The 24,630-nt window shown below is 41.8% G+C and overlaps 2 long non-coding RNA genes across 9 annotated transcripts in view; both read right to left on the bottom strand.

Annotated features, from left to right (window-relative positions):
• The window catches only part of LOC144817987 (uncharacterized), an 89,317-nt gene that overhangs the window by 59,022 nt on the left and 5,665 nt on the right, over positions 1 to 24,630 (bottom strand). For 2 of the 8 annotated variants that reach the window (XR_013607040.1, XR_013607068.1), the window contains exon 4: positions 19,356 to 19,867. The exons of 5 other annotated variants lie outside the window; for them this stretch is intronic. This is a non-coding gene — a long non-coding RNA (uncharacterized LOC144817987). The remainder of the gene's footprint in view (positions 1 to 19,355; positions 19,868 to 24,630) is intronic. One more of the 8 variants, XR_013607043.1, reaches the window with a different exon arrangement.
• Positions 683 to 15,846, bottom strand: LOC144818227 (uncharacterized). Its single transcript, XR_013607075.1, has 4 exons — positions 14,507 to 15,846; positions 13,264 to 13,700; positions 12,708 to 12,854; positions 683 to 7,568 (listed from the first exon to the last, which is right to left on the bottom strand). It is a non-coding gene; the product is annotated as an uncharacterized LOC144818227 (long non-coding RNA).

Raw genomic sequence — 24,630 nt, 5'->3', positions numbered from 1 at the left:
CTTTTATTCGTCCAAATATTCCTTTTGTAGGATCATTCCAAATTCTGCGAGCGTTCAAGCATTCATATATCTTTAGAGGTGGTCATGTGACATTCAAGATCTAGTTGTGCCACTGCTTTTGGTAAAACTCGTACGAGAGCTGGTATTTGCATGATAGCCCCACTTGTTTGCGTTTTAAATACTGTTTGTATCTCGAACATCAATTGGCTTTAGGCATCAAAACACCTGATATTAGCTTCTTTGTGTGCATCCTCTTGGTCAATTTTGTGGTAGAAGTGCTCTCTGAAAAATGTGACAAAGAAAGTCGTCGCAATACCCCAACCCAATCCATACTACACAATAAAAGAGTAAAGTCTTATTGTAATCATGAATGCAGCTGGAAGCAAAAATATTTGCAGAGCATTCAAAAAGCAACAAAAAAATCTTACTAGGTTTGATACTTTCAAATTAAACCCATGTCCCCCTCTAATAAAGTAATAGGCAATTATAGCACTTAAGTTATTTATCACATACTTGCCATCTTTTTCAGGGCTGGATACACTGAAGAGCTAGTAAATGCCACATCTACCTCCATTAGATACATTATAATTACAGGCTATAGCAATTAACATCCATCTGCTAAAGGATGTGCCTCATTCAACTTATTGTTCACCATAACACATACTTGCCATCTTTTTCAGGGCTGGATACACTGAAGAGCTAGTAAATGCCACATCTACCTCCATTAGATACATTATAATTACAGGCTATAGCAATTAACATCCATCTGCTAAAGGATGTGCCTCATTCAACTTATTGTTCACCATAACACACACGGGTGCTAGCCTTTCCCTTGCTATTTCCTATCAGGAGAAGAGAGAGAAAAAAGGAATCCTAGCCAAAATATAAAGATGAACAAAAACACCCAACTAAAAAAAGACAAATAAAAGGACACGGTGCATATGGTTGCAATTAGATCAGAGAAGCTGCCTATTTTCTAAAAAGTAACCATTCACATTATCAAAAACAGGCATGAATTTGCCAGTTACAACTGTAGAGAGAAAATACATTATGCCTTTAGCTACAAGGGAAATAAATAAAACATGTACCTTTTCTAGGAACACAGAATACGCTATGCTTCCAAAGGCCTAGCTCTCAAACAGGTGGACACACCTCATTATCCGGGGACTGTGAACAAACAAAGAAAAAAACGTATCACCCTGCCTCTCCCTAGCTAAAACTTATCCCCAAAGATATTACACTATCACAACCAAGCATTCCCTCTTCCTATTTCTTATTATATTTTTGGCCCAAAATTAAACATGTAACGATTGTTTTTGTTTACTGGTAATCCACACAAATAAGTACTTATCACTTCACCACATCCCAAGCCGCATCAATTCTTCCACTGAAATATGTTTAACCCATTGCCAGCAACTCTCGGCACAGCCGTACTCCAAATAAATGTGCATGTCTCAACAAGACGTAAGAGCTCTTGGATCCAATTCATAATTCAACTTGAGGAATTTTCACGGTCTGGCAATTTGAGACCCATCACAACGTAGAGGAAAAGAAAATGCTACTTTGACGTTTCCTGTTGGAAATAGAAAAAGCATACCCAACACAAAGAAGCGCAATAAAAAATGGAACTAGCAACTAGCCTCTTTCCAGACTGTTTCTTCATAACTGAATTGCAGGAGATTAAGAAACAAGCAACTCTAACCTGCCACCAAAAATACACTATGCTCTTTATTAGACAGCTATTGAGTTATGATCAACACGCAGCCATTATTTCATGTATTTCCATTCAGCACTTTAAAAAACTAATCATTAAACCTCATTCGCGTATTCACAAACAAAACACTGAGGAACAAGACACTACATCCAAATCAACCTTTCGTTCATTCCATTGTTTTTAATTCACACATTTAGTAGCAATGAAGAATTTTCAGAATATTGCAATAACAGTACCTCATCTTATGGCGCATGACATTTCACATTTCAGAGATGCAAGCCTTCGCTGTGCTTCGCAGTAGGAAAACAGCCACATCTTCTCTGTAGAGTAAAGAGTTGCGCACAATGCCTACTCGCATCCACTCATGGTAGTAAGTCATTCAATTTATCAATAGAAGGTGAACAACGCATTACGTACCTACTTTTATTCATGCAAGTGTCACTTTCTTTGGATAATTCCAAATCCTGATCAAGAATGTGCATTATTTAGACATCTAGTTTAGCCATTTAATATCTACAGTCCTGCTGCTGCTTCAAACAAACTGGTACAATTCCTAGTATCTGAATGATATCGGCACTTGTGTTCTCACAGTTGTTCAAAAACTGCTTCAGAATATGCCATATTAGCCTCTCCATGTGCATCTTGTTTGTGGTTTTGTGGTATAAGTGCTCTCTGAAAGACAAAAAGAATGTTGTTGCAAAACCCCAGCCTATTCCACAATATGCTTTTAAAGAGTAGGATCCCATTTAATCATGATGGCTATTATAAGCAACAGCATTTGTAGAGAGCATCAAGAAGCTTGGTACCTGAATAGGTTAAACCCAAGATGCCCTAAAAAGGCATAGGAACCCATAGAATTCATGTAACGCCGAGGTAAATTTTCATTGTCAACTAGGCCAGTAACTGGTAAAAGAGAAGAGGCTTACTCAAATCATGTTGTCCATCACAACACAAATTGATGGTCTCCTTTCCTCTTTCCTACAGAGAAAAAATAAACAGACACCTGCAAAAAAAAGAAGAAAAAAAAAAAGACACTGCACTTGCCAGGAATTCGATAAGAGAACACGCACATTTCTCCCAAGGTAAATTGATAAACCATCAGCATATACACCTATTCTGACGACAAATCTATTGGGATATTTTAATTTGAAACACAAAACACTTCCTTTTCAGGCACCCAAAAAATATGCTCTAATATGCAGACACGATTAACAATGAATTTTCAAAACATCTATTTCTTTTGGATAAATGCACTGCCAAATTGATTCTTGCAACTTTAATTACATGATTTTAGGAAATCTAATAAAAACGTATTATGATTAGCAACTTCACAAACACGCACTCAGGGAAAAAGACACTCTTGCATGCATAGCAATTTTGTCATCACATTGGCGACAATTACAACATTCAGCAATGATGGATTTTTTTTACCTGCCATTAACATTACCTCATTTCCTAGGGCTCAGTACCTTTCATGTTTAAGAGATGTAAATATTCTGAGGGGTCAAGTAGCAAAACAGAAATACACTCCTGTGTAAGGCTGAGTCACGCATGCATCCATTCCTGGTTGTAACTCTCATCCACTTTAAAAATGTATCATTCCATGGTGATGCAATCTCAAATCTTACTTGGCGTCCACTTTTATTCGTCCAAATATTCCTTTTGTAGGATCATTCCAAATTCTGCGAGCGTTCAAGCATTCATATATCTTTAGAGGTGGTCATGTGACATTCAAGATCTAGTTGTGCCACTGCTTTTGGTAAAACTCGTACGAGAGCTGGTATTTGCATGATAGCCCCACTTGTTTGCGTTTTAAATACTGTTTGTATCTCGAACATCAATTGGCTTTAGGCATCAAAACACCTGATATTAGCTTCTTTGTGTGCATCCTCTTGGTCAATTTTGTGGTAGAAGTGCTCTCTGAAAAATGTGACAAAGAAAGTCGTCGCAATACCCCAACCCAATCCATACTACACAATAAAAGAGTAAAGTCTTATTGTAATCATGAATGCAGCTGGAAGCAAAAATATTTGCAGAGCATTCAAAAAGCAACAAAAAAATCTTACTAGGTTTGATACTTTCAAATTAAACCCATGTCCCCCTCTAATAAAGTAATAGGCAATTATAGCACTTAAGTTATTTATCACATACTTGCCATCTTTTTCAGGGCTGGATACACTGAAGAGCTAGTAAATGCCACATCTACCTCCATTAGATACATTATAATTACAGGCTATAGCAATTAACATCCATCTGCTAAAGGATGTGCCTCATTCAACTTATTGTTCACCATAACACACACGGGTGCTAGCCTTTCCCTTGCTATTTCCTATCAGGAGAAGAGAGAGAAAAAAGGAATCCTAGCCAAAATATAAAGATGAACAAAAACACCCAACTAAAAAAAGACAAATAAAAGGACACGGTGCATATGGTTGCAATTAGATCAGAGAAGCTGCCTATTTTCTAAAAAGTAACCATTCACATTATCAAAAACAGGCATGAATTTGCCAGTTACAACTGTAGAGAGAAAATACATTATGCCTTTAGCTACAAGGGAAATAAATAAAACATGTACCTTTTCTAGGAACACAGAATACGCTATGCTTCCAAAGGCCTAGCTCTCAAACAGGTGGACACACCTCATTATCCGGGGACTGTGAACAAACAAAGAAAAAAACGTATCACCCTGCCTCTCCCTAGCTAAAACTTATCCCCAAAGATATTACACTATCACAACCAAGCATTCCCTCTTCCTATTTCTTATTATATTTTTGGCCCAAAATTAAACATGTAACGATTGTTTTTGTTTACTGGTAATCCACACAAATAAGTACTTATCACTTCACCACATCCCAAGCCGCATCAATTCTTCCACTGAAATATGTTTAACCCATTGCCAGCAACTCTCGGCACAGCCGTACTCCAAATAAATGGGCATGTCTCAACAAGACGTAAGAGCTCTTGGATCCAATTCATAATTCAACTTGAGGAATTTTCACGGTCTGGCAATTTGAGACCCATCACAACGTAGAGGAAAAGAAAATGCTACCTTGACGTTTCCTGTTGGAAATAGAAAAAGCATACCCAACACAAAGAAGCGCAATAAAATATGGAACTAGCAACTAGCCTCTTTCCAGACTGTTTCTTCATAACTGAATTGCAGGAGATTAAGAAACAAGCAACTCTAACCTGCCACCAAAAATACACGATGCTCTTTATTAGACAGCTATTGCGTTATGATCAACACGCAGCCATTATTTCATGTATTTCCATTCAGCACTTTAAAAAACTAATCATTAAACCTCAGCGTATTCACAAACAAAACACTGAGGAACAAGACACTACATCCAAATCAACCTTTCGTTCATTCCATTGTTTTTAATTCACACATTTAGTAGTAATGAAGAATTTTCAGAATATTGCAATAACAGTACCTCATCTTATGGCGCATGACATTTCACATTTCAGAGATGCAAGCCTTCGCTGTGCTTCGCAGTAGGAAAACAGCCACATCTTCTCTGTAGAGTAAAGAGTTGCGCACAATGCCTACTCGCATCCACTCATGGTAGTAAGTCATTCAATTTATCAATAGAAGGTGAACAACGCATTACGTACCTACTTTTATTCATGCAAGTGTCACTTTCTTTGGATAATTCCAAATCCTGATCAAGAATTTGCATTCTTTAGACATCTAGTTTAGCCATTTAATATCTACAGTCCTGCTGCTGCTTCGAACAAACTGGTACAATTCCTAGTATCTGAATGATATCGGCACTTGTGTTCTCACAGTTGTTCAAAAACTGCTTCAGAATATGCGATATTAGCCTCTCCATGTGCATCTTGTTTGTGGTTTTGTGGTATAAGTGCTCTCTGAAAAATGACAAAAAGAATGTTGTTGCAAAACCCCAGCCTATTCCACAATATGCTTTTAAAGAGTAGGATCCCATTTAATCATGATGGCTATTATAAGCAACAGCATTTGTAGAGAGCATCAAGAAGCTTGGTACCTGAATAGGTTAAACCCAAGATGCCCTAAAAAGGCATAGGAACCCATAGAATTCATGTAACGCCGAGGTAAATTTTCATTGTCAACTAGGCCAGTAACTGGTAAAAGAGAAGAGGCTTACTCAAATCATGTTGCCCATCACAACACAAATTGATGGTCTCCTTTCCTCTTTCCTACAGAGAAAAAATAAACAGACACCTGCAAAAAAAAGAAGAAAAAAAAAAGACACACTGCACTTGCCAGGAATTCGATAAGAGAACACGCACATTTCTCCCAAGGTAAATTGATATACCATCAGCATATACACCTATTCTGACGACAAATCTATTGGGATATTTTAATTTGAAACACAAAACACTTCCTTTTCAGGCACCCAAAAAATATGCTCTAATATGCAGACACGATTAACAATGAATTTTCAAAACATCTATTTCTTTTGGATAAATGCACTGCCAAATTGATTCTTGCAACTTGAATTACATGATTTTAGGAAATCTAATAAAAACGTATTATGATTAGCAACTTCACAAACACGCACTCAGGGAAAAAGACACTCTTGCATGCATAGCAATTTTGTCATCACATTGGCGACAATTACAACATTCAGCAATGATGGATTTTGTTTACCTGCCATTAACATTACCTCATTTCCTAGGGCTCAGTACCTTTCATGTTTAAGAGATGTAAATATTCTGAGGTGTCAAGTAGCAAAACAGAAATACACTCCTGTGTAAGGCTGAGTCACGCATGCATCCATTCCTGGTTGTAACTCTCATCCACTTTAAAAATGTATCATTCCATGGTGATGCGATCTCAAATCTTACTTGGCATCCACTTTTATTCGTCCAAATATTCCCTTTTTAGGATCATTCCAAATTCTGCGAGCGTTCAAGCACTCATATCTTTAGAGGTGGTCATGTGACATTCAAGATCTAGTTGTGCCACTGCTTTTGGTAAAACTCGTACGACAGCTGGTATTTGAATGATAGCCCCACTTGTTTGCGTTTTAAATACTGTTTGTATCTCGAACATCAATTGGCTTTAGGCATCAAAACACCTGATATTAGCTTCTTTGTGTGCATCCTCTTGGTCAATTTTGTGGTAGAAGTGCTCTCTGAAAAATGTGACAAAGAAAGTCGTCGCAATACCCCAACCCAATCCATACTACACAATAAAAGAGTAAAGTCTTATTGTAATCATGAATGCAGCTGGAAGCAAAAATATTTGCAGAGCATTCAAAAAGCAACAAAAAAATCTTACTAGGTTTGATACTTTCAAATTAAACCCATGTCCCCCTCTAATAAAGTAATAGGCAATTATAGCACTTAAGTTATTTATCACATACTTGCCATCTTTTTCAGGGCTGGATACACTGAAGAGCTAGTAAATGCCACATCCACCTCCATTAGATACATTATAATTACAGGCTATAGCAATTAACATCCATCTGCTAAAGGATGTGCCTCATTCAACTTATTGTTCACCATAACACACACGGGTGCTAGCCTTTCCCTTGCTATTTCCTATCAGGAGAAGAGAGAGAAAAAAGGAATCCTAGCCAAAATATAAAGATGAACAAAAACACCCAACTAAAAAAAGACAAATAAAAGGACACGGTGCAAATGGTTGTAATTAGATCAGAGAAGCTGCCTATTTTCTAAAAAGTAACCATTCACATCATCAAAAACAGGCATAAATTTGCCAGTTACAACTGTAGAGAGAAAATACATTATGCCTTTAGCTACAAGGGAAATAAATGAAACATGTACCTTTTCTAGGAACACAGAATACGCTATGCTTCCAAAGGCCTAGCTCTCAAACAGGTGGACATACCTCATTATCCGGAGGCTGTGAACAAACAAAGAAAAAAACGTATCACCCTGCCTTTCCCCAGCTAAAACTTATCCCCAAAGATATTACACTATCCCAACCAAGCATTCCCTCTTCCTATTTCTTATTATATTTTTGGCCCAAAATTAAACATGTAACGATTGTTTTTGTTTACTGGTAATCCACACAAATAAGTACTTATCACTTCACCACATCCCAAGCCGCATCAATTCTTCCATTGAAATATGTTTAACCCATTGCCAGCAACTCTCGGCACAGCCGTACTCCAAATAAATGTGTCAAGTCAAGTCAAGTCAGAGAATTTATATAGCGCACTACATACCCAGAGGGTCTCAAGGCGCTTAGAGAGGGGAGGAGGATTACTTGTCAAATATCCACGTTTTAAGTTGCTTTCTGAATGCTAGGTGGCTCTGGGCAAGGCGAAGGTAAGCGGGGAGTGAGTTCCATGTTTTAGCAGCCAGGTATGAGAAGGATCTGCCTCCCATGGTGGTCTTGTTGATGCGAGGTACAGTGGCGAGGGCTTGGCTGGAAGAACGCAGTTGGCGGGAGGGGGTGTAGAAGGACAGTCGTGAGTTGAGGCATTCTGGTCCGATGTCGTAGAGTGACTTGTGTGCGTGGGTTAGCAGTCGGAAAGTGAATCTCTTGACGGGTAGCCAGTGGAGGTCTTTCAGGTGACTAGAGATGTGTTCGTTGCGCGGGATGTCCAATATGATCCTGGCTGAGGCGTTTTGGATTCGTTGGAGTTTCTTCTGGAGTTTAGCGGTAGTACCTGCGTAGAGGGTGTTTCCGTAGTCCAGTCGGCTCGTGACCAGAGCATGGGTGACTGTTTTCCTTGTTTCGGTGGGGATCCAGCGAAATGTTTTTTTGAGCATGCGAAGAATGTTGAAGCAAGATGAGGATACGGCGCTAACTTGTCTGTTCATTGAGAGTGAAGAATCCAGGATGACGCCTAGGTTCTGTGCGTGGTCTGTCGGGATGGGTGCTTTTCCAAGGGCTTCCGGCCACCAAGAGTCGTCCCATGCAGAGGGGGATGTACCTAGGATGAGGACTTCTGTTTTGTCTGAGTTCAGTTTCAGACGGCTTTGTTTCATCCATTCGGCAACTTCTTTCATTCCTTCGTGTAGGTTAGTTTTGGCGGTGCTGGGGTCATTGGTGAGAGAAAGGATCAGTTGAGTGTCATCCGCGTAAGAGATGATGTTGAGGTTGTGTTGGCGGGCGATGGCCGCGAGGGGGCTCATGTATACGTTGAAGAGGGTGGGGCTGAGTGAGGATCCTTGTGGTACGCCACAGATGACTTCAGTAGCCTCGGACTTGAATGGTGGAAGGGGGACTCTCTGGGTTCTTCCGGTGAGGAACGAGGTGATCCATTCAAGTGCTTTTCCTTGTATTCCGGTGTTGTTGAGGCGTTGTAGAAGGGTGCTGTGGCAGACTGTGTCGAATGCTGCAGAGAGGTCGAGGAGGATGAGGGCGACTGTGTCTCCATTGTCCAGTAGAGTTCGAATGTCGTCTGTTGCTGCGATGAGGGCGGTCTCAATCAATCAATCAATCAGGTCATTTGTAAAGCGCACTACTCACCCGTAGGGTCTCAAGGCGCTGGGAGGGGGGGGTGCCGCTACTGCTCGAACAGCCAAGTCTTGAGCTTCTTCCTGAAGGAGAGGTGGTCTTGGGTCAGGCGCAGATTGATGGGAAGTGAGTTCCAGGTCTTGGCGGCCAGGTAGGAGAAGGACCTTCCTCCTGTTGTCTCTCTTCGGATGCGGGGGACGGCGGCGAGGGCGTGGTTGGTTGATCTGAGGAGGCGCTTGGGAGTGTAGAAGTTGATCCGGTTGTTGAGGTAGCTCGGGCCTTGGTCGTGTAGGGCTTTGTGCGCGTGGGTGAGGAGACGGAAGGTGATTCTCTTGTTGATCGGGAGCCAGTGCAGGTCTCTCAGGTGTCCGGAGATGTGGCTGCGTCGGGGGATGTCGAGGATGAGTCTCGCCGAGGCGTTCTGGATCCGCTGGAGTCTCTTCTGGAGTTTGGCCGTGGTTCCGGCGTAGAGGGCGTTCCCGTAGTCCAGTCGGCTGGTGACGAGGGCTTGGGTGACCGTCTTCCTCGTCTCGGTGGGGATCCACCGGAAGATCTTACGTAGCATGCGCAGGATGTTGAAGCATGACGAGGAGACGGCGTTGACTTGTCTGGTCATGGAGAGAGAGGAGTCCAGGATGAAGCCCAGGTTGCGTGCGTGGTCCGTCGGTTTGGGTGCGGCGCCCAGGGCGGGGGGCCACCAGGAGTCGTCCCAGGCGGAGGGCGTGGAGCCCAGGATGAGGACCTCCGTCTTGTCTGAGTTCAGTTTCAGGCGGCTGGTCGTCATCCATTCGGCTACGTCTCTCATCCCTTCGTGCAGGTTGGCTCTGGCGGTGGCGGGGTCGTTGGTCAGTGCTGTGTTTTGCTCGGAAGCCAGATGGTGAGGAGTCGAGGGATTTGTTGGCTTCGAGGAAAGCGGCGAGCTGGTTGTTGACGGCTTTCTCGATGACTTTGGCCGGGAATGGAAGGAGCGAGATGGGGCGGTAATTTTTGAGTTCGGTGGGGTCCGCTGTGGGTTTTTTCAGCAGGGCGGTGAGTTCAGCGTGTTTCCAGTCTTCCGGGAAGGTGGCGGAGTTGAAGGAACAGTTGATGACGTCTCGGAGGTGCGGTGCTATGACGGAGTCTGCTTTGTTGAAGATGTGGTGAGGGCAAGGGTCTGTGGGGGATCCTGAGTGGATGGAATTCATTAGGCGGATTGTGTCCTCAGTGGAGATTGGGTTCCAGACGTTAAGGGTGTTCACGGGGGGAGAATGTTCAGCAGATGGTTGGGTGGGTTGGTCTCCGGGTTGGTTGTTGAAGCTGTTGTGGATGTCTGCAATCTTGTTGTGGAAGAATGAGGCTAGGGAGTCGCAAAGGGCTTGAGAGGGGGTGATGTCGTTGGAGTTGGCCGAGGGATTGGAAAATTCCTTGACGATGTTGAAAAGTTCTTTGCTGTTGTGGGCGTTGTTGTCAAGTCGATCCTTGAATGCTGTTTTCTTGGCCTTTCGGATTAGTTGGTGGTGAGTGCGGGTGGCGTTTTTGAAGGCGTCCTTGGTGCTAGTGGTTGGGTCTTTTTTCCAGGCCTTTTCAAGGGAGCGGCAGAGTTTCTTGGACTTCTTAAGGTCATCGTTGAACCATGAGGCCTTCTTGCTGCCAGGTTTGCTTTGACGTTTTTTCAGTGGTGCTAGGGTGTCGGATAGCCATAGGGTGAGGTTGGCGGCGGCTTGGTTTGGGTTAGAAGAGTGGGCTGGGGTGTTTAGAAGAAGTGATGCGGAGATTTGATCGGTGGTGATTTTGTTCCAGTTTCTTTGCAGAGTTGGTTGGAGGTGGTTGGTGGGTTTCGGCTTGTTGTAGGTGAAGTGAACGCAGCTGTGGTCAGTCCAGAGGAGCTCCGTAGTGTGGCTGAAGGAGACATGCTTGCTGGAGGTGAAGATGGGGTCGAGTGTGTGACCTGCGATGTGGGTGGGGGAAAGTGACCAGTTGTTTAAGTCCGAGGTTGGCGAGGTTGTCCAAGAGGGTGGTGGTGTTGCGGTCGTTGTTCTTTTCAAGGTGAAAGTTGAGGTCTCCCAGAAGGATGTAATCTTTGGAGGGGAGCGCGTGTGGAGTGATGAAGTCCGTGATGTCTTCACTGAATTTTGCGCGGGGTCCTGGTGGCCTGTAAAGGAGGGTGCCTCTGAGTGTGGTCTTGGGGTCGATGTGGATCTGGAAGTGAAGGTGTTCAGAGTTGGCGAGATTGACGTCAGAACTGGTTGAGATGTGGATTGATTTCTTATGGACGATAGCGATTCCTCCTCCTGTGTGGCCGGTACGGTCCTTGCGTGTGATCTTATAGTCTTCAGGGATGGCAATGGTGATGTCTGGGGCGGAGGAAGCGTTCATCCATGTTTCTGTTAGGAAGGCGACGTCTGGAGAGATGGTGTCTAGTAGATTCCATAGTTCGATGGCGTGTCTGTGGACCGAGCGGGTGTTGAGAAGGATGCATTGTAGGTGGTTGGGGTCGGTAGTCTGTGGAGTGGTCGTAGCGGAGTGGTTGACGGTGCCGCTGAATTTGCAGGAGTGGCAGGAGAATGGTCCATGAGTGTGTCCGGGAGCTGCTTGGACGCAGTTGGGGGCGCGACCGGGGTTAAGAGCTAGGAGGGTAGCGGCATCGTAGGTAATGCGGGAGGGCTGGGCATCGCGAGGGGCAGGGGGTCTGGCGCTGGGCGCGGACGGGCGTAGACGGGCTTACCTTTGGCGCACCTTCGGCGCGGGTTGGGCGCGGTCGCTGCGCGTAAACGCTGCGCGTTATGACATTGGTCATAAATGGATGGTGGAGGGGGCGGAGCGTGGGAGGGGCAGCAGCTGGGAGGCGGTGGCGGGAGGAGGGGCGGCAACAACAACAACAACACAAAATGGAGGGTCAAAGGCGAGAGCCTTACACGCACTAACAGCTGAATATAATTTAAATGCAAAGTAACTGCCTCAGCGATGTCGCGTTGATAATTAAATAAAAGCGACAGTGCGGCGCAGATTAAATAAGTCAATTAGACAGAGCAGCACAATTAATTAAATAAATAAGTAAATCCCAACAGTGCAGCGCTATGAAGCGATCGTGCAGCGCTATAAAATGAAAGATTAGCTGAGTCAATGCAGCGCTAGTATCTCGAAGGCAGGAGGTCAAACGATACCAGGCTGGAGCGTGGGGGAGCAACCGGGCTGAAGGAGGGTCCAGGCGGTCACAGTGATCTCGGGAGCAAGGAAGGATACTAATCGTGGGTGGGAGGGGCAGCAGCTGGGAGGCGGTGGCGGGAGGAGGGGCGGCAACAACAACAACAACACAAAATGGAGGGTCAAAGGCGAGAGCCTTACACGCACTAACAGCTGAATATAATTTAAATGCTAAGTAACTGCCTCAGCGATGTCGCGTTGATAATTAAATAAAAGCGACAGTGCGGCGCAGATTAAATAAGTCAATTAGACAGAGCAGCACAATTAATTAAATAAATAAGTAAATCCCAACAGTGCAGCGCTATGAAGCGATCGTGCAGCGCTATAAAATGAAAGATTAGCTGAGTCAATGCAGCGCTAGTATCTCGAAGGCAGGAGGTCAAACGATACCAGGCTGGAGCGTGGGGGAGCAACCGGGCTGAAGGAGGGTCCAGGCGGTCAATGTGTATGTCTCAACAAGACGTAAGAGCTCTTGGATCCAATTCATAATTCAACTTGAGGAATTTTCACGGTCTGGCAGTTTGAGACCCATCACAACTAGAGGAAAAGAAAATGCTACCTTGACGTTTCCTGTTGGAAATAGAAAAAGCATACCCAACACAAAGAAGCGCAATAAAATATGTAACTAGCAACTAGCCTCTTTCCAGACTGTTTCTTCATAACTGAATTGCAAGAGATTAGGAAACAAGCAACTCTAACCTGCCACCAAAAATACACTATGCTCTTTATTAGACAGCTATTGAGTTATGATAAACACGCAGCCATTATTTCACGTATTTCCATTCAGCGCTTTAAAAAACTAATCATTAAACCTCATTAGCGTATTCACAAACAAAACATTGAGGAACAAGACACTACATCCAAATCAACCTTTTGTTCATTCCATTGTTTTTAATTCACACATTAGTAGTAATGAAGAATTTTCAGAACATTGCAATAACAGTACCTCATTTTATGGCGCATGACATTTCACATCTCAGAGATGCAAGCCTTCGCTGTGCTTCGCAGTAGGTAAACAGCCAAATCTTCTCTCTAGAGTAAAGAGTTGCGCACAATGCCTACTCGCATCCACTCATGGTAGTAAGTCATTCAATTTATCAATAGAAGGTGAACAACGCATTACGTACCTACTTTTATTCATGCAAGTGTCACTTTCTTTGGATAATTCCAAATCCTGATCAAGAATTTGCATTCTTTGGCCATCTAGATTAGCCATTTAATATCTACAGTCCTGCTGCTGCTTCGAACAAACTGGTACAATTCCTAGTGTCTGAATGATATCGGCACTTGTGTTCTCACAGTTGTTCAAAACTTTGCTTCAGAATATGCGATATTAGCCTCTCCATGTGCATCTTGTTTGTGGTTTTGTGGTATAAGTGCTCTCTGAAAAATGACAGAAAGAATGTTGTTGCAAAACCCCAGCCTATTCCACAATATGCGTTTAAAGCGTAGGATCCCATTTAATCATGATGGCTATTATAAGCAACAGCATTTGTAGAGAGCATCAAGAAGCTTGGTACCTGAATAAGTTAAACCCAAGATGCCCTAAAAAGGCATAGGAACCCATAGAATTCATGTAACGCCGAGGTACATTTTCATTGTCAACTAGGCCAGTAACTGGTAAAAGAGAAGAGGCTTACTCAAATCATGTTGTCCATCACAACACAAATTGATGGTCTCCTTTCCTCTTTCCTACAGAGAAAAAATAAACAGACACCTGCAAAAAAAAAAAGAAGAAAAAAAAAAAAGAGACACTGCACTTGCCAGGAATTCGATAAGAGAACACGCACATTTCTCCCAAGGTAAATTGATATACCATCAGCATATACACCTATTCTGACGACAAATCTATTGGGATATTTTAATTTGAAACACAAAACACTTCCTTTTCAGGCACCCAAAAAATATGCTCTAATATGCAGACACGATTAACAATGAATTTTCAAAACATCTATTTCTTTTGGATAAATGCACTGCCAAATTGATTCTTGCAACTTGAATTACATGATTTTAGGAAATCTAATAAAAACGTATTATGATTAGCAACTTCACAAACACGCACTCAGGGAAAAAGACACTCTTGCATGCATAGCAATTTTGTCATCACATTGGCGACAATTACAACATTCAGCAATGATGGATTTTGTTTACCTGCCATTAACATTACCTCATTTCCTAGGGCTCAGTACCTTTCATGTTTAAGAGATGTAAATATTCTGAGGTGTCAAGTAGCAAAACAGAAATACACTCCTGTGTAAGGCTGAGTCACGCATGCATCCATTCCTGGTTGTAACTCTCATCCACTTTAAAAATGTATCATTCCATGGTGATGCGATCTCAAATCTTACTTGGCATCCACTTTTATTCGTCCAAATATTCCCTTTTTAGGATCATTCCAAATTCTGCGAGCGTTCAAGCACTCATATCTTTAGAGGTGGTCATGTGACATTCAAGATCTAGTTGTGCCACTGCTTTTGGTAAAACTCGTACGACAGCTGGTATTTGAATGATAGCCCCACTTGTTTGCGTTTTAAATACTGTTTGTATCTCGAACATCAATTGGCTTTAGGCATCAAAACACCTGATATTAGCTTCTTTGTGTGCATCCTCTTGGTCAATTTTGTGGTAGAAGTGCTCTCTGAAAAATGTGACAAAGAAAGTCGTCGCAATACCCCAACCCAATCCATACTACACAATAAAAGAGTAAAGTCTTATTGTAATCATGAATGCAGCTGGAAGCAAAAATATTTGCAGAGCATTCAAAAAGCAACAAAAAAATCTTACTAGGTTTGATACTTTCAAATTAAACCCATGTCCCCCTCTAATAAAGTAATAGGCAATTATAGCACTTAAGTTATTTATCACATACTTGCCATCTTTTTCAGGGCTGGATACACTGAAGAGCTAGTAAATGCCACATCTACCTCCATTAGATACATTATAATTACAGGCTATAGCAATTAACATCCATCTGCTAAAGGATGTGCCTCATTCAACTTATTGTTCACCATAACACACACGGGTGCTAGCCTTTCCCTTGCTATTTCCTATCAGGAGAAGAGAGAGAAAAAAGGAATCCTAGCCAAAATATAAAGATGAACAAAAACACCCAACTAAAAAAAGACAAATAAAAGGACACGGTGCATATGGTTGCAATTAGATCAGAGAAGCTGCCTATTTTCTAAAAAGTAACCATTCACATTATCAAAAACAGGCATGAATTTGCCAGTTACAACTGTAGAGAGAAAATACATTATGCCTTTAGCTACAAGGGAAATAAATAAAACATGTACCTTTTCTAGGAACACAGAATACGCTATGCTTCCAAAGGCCTAGCTCTCAAACAGGTGGACACACCTCATTATCCGGAGACTGTGAACAAACAAAGAAAAAAACGTATCACCCTGCCTCTCCCTAGCTAAAACTTATCCCCAAAGATATTACACTATCACAACCAAGCATTCCCTCTTCCTATTTCTTATTATATTTTTGGCCCAAAATTAAACATGTAACGATTGTTTTTGTTTACTGGTAACCACACAAATAAGTACTTATCACTTCACCACATCCCAAGCCGCATCAATTCTTCCACTGAAATATGTTTAACCCATTGCCAGCAACTCTCGGCACAGCCGTACTCCAAATAAATGGGCATGTCTCAACAAGACGTAAGAGCTCTTGGATCCAATTCATAATTCAACTTGAGGAATTTTCACGGTCTGGCAATTTGAGACCCATCACAACGTAGAGGAAAAGAAAATGCTACCTTGACGTTTCCTGTTGGAAATAGAAAAAGCATACCCAACACAAAGAAGCGCAATAAAATATGGAACTAGCAACTAGCCTCTTTTTAGACTGTTTCTTCATAACTGAATTGCAGGAGATTAAGAAACAAGCAACTCTAACCTGCCACCAAAAATACACTATGCTCTTTATTAGACAGCTATTGAGTTATGATCAACACGCAGCCATTATTTCATGTATTTCCATTCAGCACTTTAAAAAACTAATCATTAAACCTCAGCGTATTCACAAACAAAACACTGAGGAACAAGACACTACATCCAAATCAACCTTTCGTTCATTCCATTGTTTTTAATTCACACATTTAGTAGTAATGAAGAATTTTCAGAATATTGCAATAACAGTACCTCATCTTATGGCGCATGACATTTCACATTTCAGAGATGCAAGCCTTCGCTGTGCTTCGCAGTAGGAAAACAGCCACATCTTCTCTGTAGAGTAAAGAGTTGCGCACAATGCCTACTCGCATCCACTCATGGTAGTAAGTCATTCAATTTATCAATAGAAGGTGAACAACGCATTACGTACCTACTTTTATTCATGCAAGTGTCACTTTCTTTGGATAACATCTAGTTTAGCCATTTAATATCTACAGTCCTGCTGCTGCTTCGAACAAACTGGTACAATTCCTAGTGTCTGAATGATATCGGCACTTGTGTTCTCACAGTTGTTCAAAACTTTGCTTCAGAATATGCGATATTAGCCTCTCCATGTGCATCTTGTTTGTGGTTTTGTGGTATAAGTGCTCTCTGAAAAATGACAGAAAGAATGTTGTTGCAAAACCCCAGCCTATTCCACAATATGCGTTTAAAGCGTAGGATCCCATTTAATCATGATGGCTATTATAAGCAACAGCATTTTTAGAGAGCATCAAGAAGCTTGGTACCTGAATAAGTTAAACCCAAGATGCCCTAAAAAGGCATAGGAACCCATAGAATTCATGTAACGCCGAGGTACATTTTCATTGTCAACTAGGCCAGTAACTGGTAAAAGAGAAGAGGCTTACTCAAATCATGTTGTCCATCACAACACAAATTGATGGTTTCCTTTCCTCTTTCCTACAGAGAAAAAATAAACAGACACCTGCAAAAAAAAAAGAAAAAAAAAAGACACACTGCACTTGCCAGGAATTCGATAAGAGAACACGCACATTTCTCCCAAGGTAAATTGATAAACCATCAGCATATACACCTATTCTGACGACAAATCTATTGGGATATTTTAATTTGAAACACAAAACACTTTCTTTTCAGGCACCCAAAAAATATGCTCTAATATGCAGACACGATTAACAATGAATTTTCAAAACATCTATTTCTTTTGGATAAATGCACTGCCAAATTGATTCTTGCAACTTGAATTACATGATTTTAGGAATTTTAATAAAAACGTATTATGATTAAAGCCAGGGTATCACTGAAAAAGCTGCAATTAGCATAAGATAAAGGCGGCCTGGGTCTTCCTTCGTTCAGGAACTATCAGACAGCTTTCCTGTGTAAACAGGGAGCTCAGTGGTTGATAAAATCTCCGTCCTACACTCCAGTAGGAGTTAATATTGAGGAATCACTTACGGATCATGTCCCTCTTGAAACCTTGCTCACCATGGACCTGTCACACCTACCTCACTCTAAATATATAATGTTAAATACTAAGCGAGCCTTGCTGAGACTCGATCAAACGCACAAAACAAACATGACATTTAAAACATCATCTTACTTGTCCTTATGGAGAAACCCCTATCTTAAGCACAATGGCAAAAGTCTCTATTGGGATACTTGGTCCAAGAAAGGCATTAACATGGCAATGGACCTATATGATGGTAAAGACCCGCTCCCGTTCTATTCTACAAAGGAAATATGACCTCACTCCTATGGATTTCTACGAATTTCTAAAAATCAAGGCGATATTGACAGCTCGTAATTTCTCGCCCCACACACCGTGGCTAATAGCTCATCTTCCACGACTTATATCTGCGGGACACTTCGTCTCTAAGGTGTACAAAATGTTACTGCCCTTACCTAAGAAAGCCCATAGACAGGTGGAATTGAAATGGGAAGCTGAACCCAATCTTACCGGGATAGGGTTTGACTGGGAAGTGATACATAATACTGCTCTAGCCCACAAAGTGTCTCCCATCCTATTTCAGACAAAATATATGCTTATAAATAGGGCATTTTGGACCCCGGAAAAGCTTTTTAAATGTAACCTAATTTATTTTATTTATTTATTTTAACGACTTGTAGAGCGCCTGGTGACCCGAAGGCATCCCCGCGCTGTAATGATTTGGATATCCAGATGAGATGGAGGAGAAAAAAAAAAAAAAAAAAAAAAGAAAAGGGGGGGACGTTATTTCGGAAATAGAAGTGTTTACAATACACCTACATGTTGGAACTGTCATTGAGGCTCTGGTGACCTCGCACATATGCTATTCAATTGCCCTTCTCTAAAAATATATTGGGGAAAAATATTTGACTGCATTAACCACGTTTTCAAAATAAGGCCTGCAAAGGACTTTGTTTATGTCATTCTGGGAGCGCTTGAACCACAGTTACCATCTGATCAGGATCGTCAGCTTTTAGACTTAATGCTAACGCTTGCATGTAAAGTGATTTTATGCAAATGGAAGAATGCGGCAGAGGTAAACTTTAAAATCTGGCAGGAATGGCTTTCATTTCTGAGAGGTGCTAATAACCCGGCACTGCAAGAGTCTACATGGAGGCCTTTTAATAAGAAATTATGGAAATCATTAGACATATCTTCCTTTCACTATGATGCACCTTGAGATAATAGGGGCTATCATGTACTCAGAACAGCTTTTGTTAGAATGTGAGCAAGGGTCAAGCCCCTCTGATGGTTTAGATACAACAATTAAGTGCACCTGTAGCGATATCCCTAATGACTTCAACCTCTGCTCCCATGCATTATGTATGTGTTTATATGTCGACTATGCAAGCAACATGTGATTTTATTTTATTTAGATTTGTGTAATTGTTCCTTAATAAACTCATCGAACCATTTCTGTAACGGAAGACTTACTGTATTGTTCTTTACTTTTGTTTCCTATTTCAATAAAAATGATTTGAAATAAAAAAAATACGTATTATGATTAGCAACTTCACAAACACGCACTCAGGGAAAAAGACACTCTTGCATGGATAGCAATTTTGTCATCACATTGGCGACAATCACAACATTCAGCAATGATGGATTTTGTTTACCTGCCATTAACATTACCTCATTTCCTAGGGCTCAGTACCTTTCATGTTCCAGAGATGTAAATATTCTGAGGGGTCAAGTAGCAAAACAGAAATACACTCCTGTGTAAGGCTGAGTCACGCATGCATCCATTCCTGGTTGTAACTCTCATCCACTTTAAAAATGTATCATTCCATGGTGATGCGATCTCAAATCTTACTTGGCGTCCACTTTTATTTGTCCAAATATTCTCTTTTTAGGATCATTCCAAATTCTGCGAGCGTTCAAGCATGCATATATCTTTAGAGGTGGTCATTGACATTCAAGATCTAGTTGTGCCACTGCTTTCGGTAAAACTCGTACGACAGCTGGTATTGAATGATAGCCCCACTTGTTTGCGTTTTAAATACTGTTTGTATCTCGAACATCAATTGGCTTTAGGCATCAAAACACCTGATATTAGCTTCTTCGTGTGCATCCTCTTGGTCAATTTTGTGGTAGAAGTGCTCTCTGAAAAATGTGATAAAGTCGTTGCAATACCCCAATCCATACTACACAATAAAAGAGTAAAGTCTTATTTTAATCATGAATGCAGCTGAAAGCAAAAATATTTGCAGAGCATTCAAAAAGCAACAAAAAAAATCTTACTAGGTTTGATACTTTCAAATTAAACCCATGTCGCCCTCTAATAAAGTACTAGGCAATTATAGCACTTAAGTTATTTATCACATACTTGCCATCTTTTTCAGGGCTGGATACACTGAAGAGCTAGTAAATGCCACATCCACCTCCATTAGATTCATTATAATTACAGGCTATAGCAATTAACATCCATCTGCTAAAGGATGTGCCTCATTCAACTTATTGTTCACCATAACACACACACGGGTGCTAGCCTTTCTCTTGCTATTTCCTATCAGGAGATGGTCCTTGGGACATGTGTGTGTGTGTAAATTGCATTTAAGTTTAATTTCAGGGGTGCAGGGAGGGGTTCTTTGGACCCCCCCCCGCACCCTTGAAATTGCATTTTTAATTTGCGATTCACAAATTGAAAATCGTAAATTGTAAATGCCTTCCTCCCATTGATTCCTATGGGCCTCTTGGCCCATAGGAATCAATGGGAAGGGGTTTCCTTAATTGCGATTCGCAAATTGTGAATCGCAATTAAGGAAAAATAAGAAATCGCTAAAAAAAAAAGCGAATTAGTCATGTATTGCCGTTTGCGAATTCTTAATTGCGATTCCCTAATTTTCGCAATTAAGGATTCGCAAACGGCAACATTGATGCATGTGGCCGATGGTCTCTGCAGCCCCTCTACCATGTAGGATATTAGCATTTTTATAAGGCCGCCACGTCTCCAGAGGAGGGTTGCCCTTCAGTGGAACTTACACTGTGGGTAAAAACTACCATTTCAGGCCTGTTGGAGGTTATAGTAAATTCCGCCCCTGACATAATATGCCTAGTCTTGGCTGCCGTCGCATAAATATATATATAATGTATTCTACAGATCTGTCAGGAACAGAATCTATTGTAAATCACTAGAACGAAAACTTAGTTTTTAGCTACAGTAAGGAAAATAGTATGGTGGACTTTTTTAATTGTCAATTCGAACCACTGAGTATATAGATAGACTTGCCTTGACAGCAGATGAGGACGCTAGCTGGTTCATACCACAGTTGGAAATCCCCTCCATCAAGAAACGGTCACCCTTAGCAGTACAAAGCAACTACCTTATATAAAATCTGTGCCTATAAGGGCAGGTCAGTCTCTAATAAAATAGGCAATCACATTTCATAGGGTGTATACCACCTTAATTGACATGTTTAACATCAAGCTTTGACCATTTTTAGTGGATATGGCAATTTAACACGATCTGACAGTGACCGCAATGGCCCGACTCTCAGGCTAAGTTAGTCCATTAGTGTACAACATAAAACCCCAGGGAGCCCTTTGACAGAAGACTTACGAGTTACTAGCCTTAGACTAATTTTAATTTTACTCCGTTTTAATCTACCGGTGAAATACATAAGATGGTTGCCACATGTATGGAGGGTTTGATACCACTGATCTGTGCGGGAAGTAGCCTAGTCATTTGGGGAGATTATTCAATCCCACGCGCGGATGTACATGAATCTGAGACTTTTTTTTTGTTGAAACAGGGCACTTAGAAGAAAGGAAGCGTTTCAAACCTGGGTATGATAGTGTCTGGAATCAAAGCCGGCCAATTGTGGTGATCAGACAGAGTAACAGACCAATGATTCAGGCCACCAGACAGTGATATAAGCTTGCAAGGGCCCAAAAAATAAATGAGAGCAGGAAACTTGGGTGGCCCTCCTAAACGCTTCCAAAGCAAAAGACCAATGTTCCTTCTGGATCTTGGTAACAGGCTGCAGAGATGGATTCCGCACCATAGAAAATAACATTGCAGCTGAAGCTTGGGTGGCTCACTTCTCTAGTTTATATATAGAAAATGGTGTTCAGTGACACAACATGGGGAGACAGTTGGGGCCTGGGGAAATCTTATCAGCCAGAGGATAAAAGCTTTGGCAGGTACTTTGAGCCGAGGATGCGAAGTCATTTGCACAGGTGAACAGACTGATCCCTTCATTGTAACTAGAGGGAAATAGACAGGGGTGCGTGTCAGTACCCACGCTCTTCACTCTAAATTAATGGACTTGTTAAAATTAGTGGACCAGTGTGAAAATGCCACACCCAGATTAGCAAACGAGTGTTCTCCTTCCCTCACGTTTGCCGATGATCCCGGATTACTATTCTAACCCCCAATGAGACTTCAGAAGCATCTCCATCAGTTTGATGCTTCAGCCAGCTGAGGGGACTGGAGATCAATTTGAGTAAAATTAAGCACATGGTGCTGAATCCTGTGTTTTCGAATAGGACACACCTTTCTCTAGCAGGGGCCTCGTTAGAATGTGGGTGTGTGAACATTTGTGTATTGAAGCGTCACTCTGAACAACAGAGGTGGTAAGCTCACATGCAGAAACTAACATTATGCAGCAACTAATAAATACAAACAAGTTGTGGAAGCTAACAGCATCACCCCATCCTGCCAGCGATTCAGACCGTATGGCCTTGGAGACACCTGCCTATGGTGCTCAATTGAAGGGGCATCTAGGAGGGACCGGAAGGGGGGAGAAAATTGCTTTATGCATCAGCTGCTGATGTCTACCTGCATGTCCTTCTTTGCTTCCACTTGTGATTCTGACCCCAAAGTCCAGCTTATGACAGATTGGCATTGTGCCCCATACTTTATTGGAGGATCTGGTATACCCCCGAGTTGATCAGACATTGGCCTCCATGGTCTATGGCAGAGGTCTTTAAACTTTTTTTAGGTTGCAGCCCCTCAGCTGATTTTTTTTTTTAGATGTTGGGCCTTCCCACCACCTCTCAGAAATTTCTGGAATCTGGTAAATTACATAATGGACCGCCATCTGCATATCCCATACCATATCTGGCAAATAACTGGTTGAACCTACTACATCCACAGCCACTTAGAAACACTAGCTCAAAACTTTACTGCTTGAAGCTTAACAATTGGCATTATACATCTCAGTAGAACAAAACAAAATACAAAGTCGTTAAGGACATTAATCCTTGAACATAATGTTCATATCGTTGGATTTGCTATATAGATCACCATGAAGTACACCGGTTTTATGATTCATGAAGTTCCAAACTTTCCCTTCCTGGAGGTTTAGATGCATGTTGTTCGTATTCTGCATCTTTTTCTACAAATTGATGCTTTTATCTAGCCTGCTTTCCCCGATTCCGCAATCTTTCAACAAGTGTTTTGTTGCTGTGCCTGGGCAACTAAAAACTCTGCTGCCGCTGCTCACCTAAGCCTGGTCTGTTGATGTTAAGTTTGGGTTATACTAGCTTGCCCTCCGTGGCCTTTCTGCCCTACATTGCTGTAAACAGGAACTGGACTACAGTGGACAACATAGTCAAGACTATCTCACTGAGCTCCAATGCTGACTGGGCATACTGTTCTAAATAACTTAAAATGCATGCTCCTAACCCTACCGGTTACCACTGTCTAAGAGCTCCAGCTTGCCCTATCTTTTTAGTTGGGTAAACCTTGATGCTGGTTAGGAAATCTCAGACTAAAACGTCCCTAACATTATTGAAAAGCTATGCCTCCAAATGCACATTCCTCTGGAAGAACATATAATACAGCAGTGCTACCAGGTATTTTGACTCTCTTTAGCTTTATCTAAAAACAGAAGTGCTGTTGAACAAACTAGGCTTAGCACCACCCCCATTGCAAGACTAACTTTGTGAGTGAACCTCCAACTAACTTATCACAAAAAAGGAAATGTCTTATCTCATGGTAGAAAGATGCCACTGCTTAAATGTCTTAACTGTATCGCTTGTGGAGCTCCTTACTGACCAGCCTTTCTTACGGCCAGATGTATCAAAGGGTTTTACCCATTCTGTGTTTATGGGAAAACGTGTTCATACATTTGGCCCTTAGTTACTACCACAGATAATGCACGTTGAAGTAAAGGTTTCATTTCACTCCTGACTGAATCTACATACATTCAAGTGCTCAACGCCTGTGACCAACTAGTAGTAGACCGCTCTCCCCCAGAAGGCCTGGCTGTAGCCTCTGGGTACTCCATCACCAGGCCTTCCTCTGCCATCTACATATAGGGGCTTCTGTTGCTTCCAATGGGACCATAAAGGGCAGTTACTATAATGGCTACTATCAGTTTTTGCCCGGTCAGCCCTCCAGCTGTACTACAAACATCCAGCAGTGCTTTGGTGATTGAAAGGTTGTACACAATTCTGAATACCTCATTGAAAAAAGTTGGCAGTCACCATTGTCCTCTGCTAAAATGACTTGGGTGTGCATGTTGCGCAGCTGTAGCATACCTCTTAGATCTGCTTTGAGGGCAAAATCCAGACCACCAGAACTTTTACCCGTGACTATACAGGAAGAGACGTCACATGGCCTTTGACAAAGTCTTTGGTACTCAACTAAACAGCTTCCATTTTATTGACCTCAGAAACATGTATGGCTGAGTTGACCTATAGGGAATCGAACATGTGACTATGGGATCAACGAAATTTGAGATAAAGAATGGGTCAGCTACAGCAGTCCGAAACATACCCAGAAGTACATTTTCATCATGTAACTGCGCTAGGAGAGCTGCACCTTTTCAGTCACAATTCAGTAGCAAAACAATGCACAAACTTGTTCAATGGCGGTGGTTAAAAATCTAGTGAGCACCCGAGTGTTTTCATCCACTGGGCTCTGATCTGTATTTACAGATTTCTATATCTTAGCCATTTG

The sequence above is a fragment of the Lissotriton helveticus genome, chromosome 1_1, assembly GCF_964261635.1.
Source record: "Lissotriton helveticus chromosome 1_1, aLisHel1.1, whole genome shotgun sequence".
NCBI lineage: Eukaryota > Metazoa > Chordata > Amphibia > Caudata > Salamandridae > Lissotriton > Lissotriton helveticus.
Note: the sequence above shows the minus strand (reverse complement) of the source record. Positions and strands in the feature narration are given on the sequence as shown.